This window comes from Pinus tabuliformis, chromosome 6 (genome assembly GCF_031772625.1).
Source record: "Pinus tabuliformis cultivar Carrire ecotype Pingquan chromosome 6, CPIR1, whole genome shotgun sequence".
Lineage (NCBI taxonomy): Eukaryota > Viridiplantae > Streptophyta > Pinopsida > Pinales > Pinaceae > Pinus > Pinus tabuliformis.
In genome coordinates this window covers 116,144,080-116,146,437 of record NC_142292.1, presented here as the reverse complement: position 1 = coordinate 116,146,437, position 2,358 = coordinate 116,144,080, and positions in this window count along the sequence as shown.

The following is a 2,358-nucleotide window of genomic DNA, read 5'->3' as shown; positions in this document are numbered from 1 at the left end:
TGGGTCAAGTGGTTATCTCTAGAAGAATGGCGGTATAACACTTCCTTCAATACTGCAACAAAAATGGCCCCATTTATGGCACATTATGGATATCATCCACCGTCTATCACATCATCGTTAAGAGAAAATTCTAAGGTTCAAGTAGTGGAAGATCACATTGAGCATCAACAACAAGTTCTCCATCTCTTAAAGGATAACTTGACTTTGGTGCATAATCAAATGAAACAATCAAATCAACATCGCAGTGACATATGTGATTGTGTATTTTTACCGCTACAACCATACTAATAAATGTCTTTCAACGAAGCTAAGAAGCATAATAAATTATCACCCAAATATTATGGTCCTTACAATGTGTTGCAAAAGACTGGTACTATGACATACATCTTCCCAAGTACTTTCAATTTTCCATGTTTTATGTTTAAAGAAGGTTATAGGTGACAAGCTTCCAATTCAAAAAATATTTCCAGAACTTGATGAGGAAGGAACAATCATATTGGAGCTTGAAGCAATCATAGAGACAAGAACTTGACAACTACGTAATCGACCAATTTCAGAATATCTCATTAAGTGGAAGAACTCACCTACTGAAGATTCCGCATAGGAGGATGAATATTTTATATAGAAACATAAAAAACTACTCAAACATTGATGACACCACTTTTTTTTGAAGGAGAGGGGCATGTTAGGCCCTTATAATACTAGTGTATCCCCCATATTGTTATTGTTTTGCATCATGTAGCCCCCATATTGTTGTTGTCGTGTCCCATAGAAAGCCACTACAGTTATTGTTGTGCCTTTACATTATTATTGTTATGTAAACCCTTATTATATTGTGACCCTTTAGACTCTTATATATACCAAGGAGGTCTTGTCATTTGTATCATCCAAGAATTGTTCATTTATTTGATGTAAAAGGATGTTGCCCCCTTGAAGAGGCTTATATTCAAGTCTCTATCTTTTCTTCTATTTTTGTGATCTAGTTACATAACATTAAAATATCTCATATGTGATTGTTTTCTTATGTTTAATGAATGATTGAATGAGTAATTTTTTTTCCTATTGACTCAGGGTCCCAAATCCCCCTCTCCCCCATCTCATTCTAAGTGTGTGCTCAATAATCAATATTAGAGCAAGTTCCTTTGGGAGCAATGCAACCATTGGAAGGTAGATATTAGAAGCACACATGATTAGTAATGAATGTTTTTCTACAAAATAAAAATTTCCATTGTTTGAAGAAACATAGAATACTATTATCAACCTAAAAATTCAACAAGAAGAGGAAAAAGGGAAGAAAGCAGTGGTGAGTGTCCAACTGAAGGAAAAAGGAAGAAATTGCAAGAGATTGCAAGAAGTTGGAATTTGGAATTGTTTTGTTAAGAAAGGAACTAGAGAAGTTGGGAATACTGAGTGGGGGTGGTGGGTGAATCAATATTTCACTTTTTTATTACAATTAAATATCAAAACATTAACCAATAACATCACAATAAAGGAACACAAGATGTATATATAAAACAATTTATTTATATTACAAGGGAAGCAACAACTTCTAGTTTACTAACTACAACTAGAAGGGCTACAACCCAAAAATTTACCAGCCACTATTGGAAGGAGCTCCAACCCCCGGTTTACTAGCATCCACTAGGAGGAGGTGACAACCTCTTGAAGAAAGCTACAACTTCCTTTCCTAGCACCACTTTGCCACCCTTAACAATAAAATATAAAACAATAATCTTGGGCTTCCATACTAGGGACAATAGCCTACTTACAACAATGCTCAATCCTCTTCAACAAATCACTATTTGAAATTGTTGCTTGCATTCATCCATAATTCTATTTCCATTGCCACTCTTGATCTTAAACTACTTCCACAAGCACAACCTAATGTGGCATTGGTTTGCCTTCTGACATGCTTCTTCTTGTCTCAATCTACAACCATTATACTATTGTGCAACCACCTTATGATTGCATCCATTGTTAAAAATGTAGCAATAAAGTATCAATTTGACTTTAGCCTTAGTCAAATTGAGTAAATTAATTTCCACATCAACATAAAAACTTAAAGGAAGTTACCTAGTGTGACATGGCTCTTGTAACTTAGCTCGATAAATTTGAGTTAGAGGGTTTGGAGTTCAATTATGCGTGGGTGATTTCTAAATTTTAGCAATCTAGTTCAGTTATTTTCAGTTGTATTCAATTAACTAACCTCTAACTATTGATAGAGTTAGTTGAAGGTCAGTTGAGCAGTGGGACAACAGTCTAACAAAGAGATTTGTTAGTTAAATGATTAATCAACCCAAAATAGCTAATGCATGCATGTAATTCAAATCTCTCAACTAAAGTGGAGATGGCAACAAT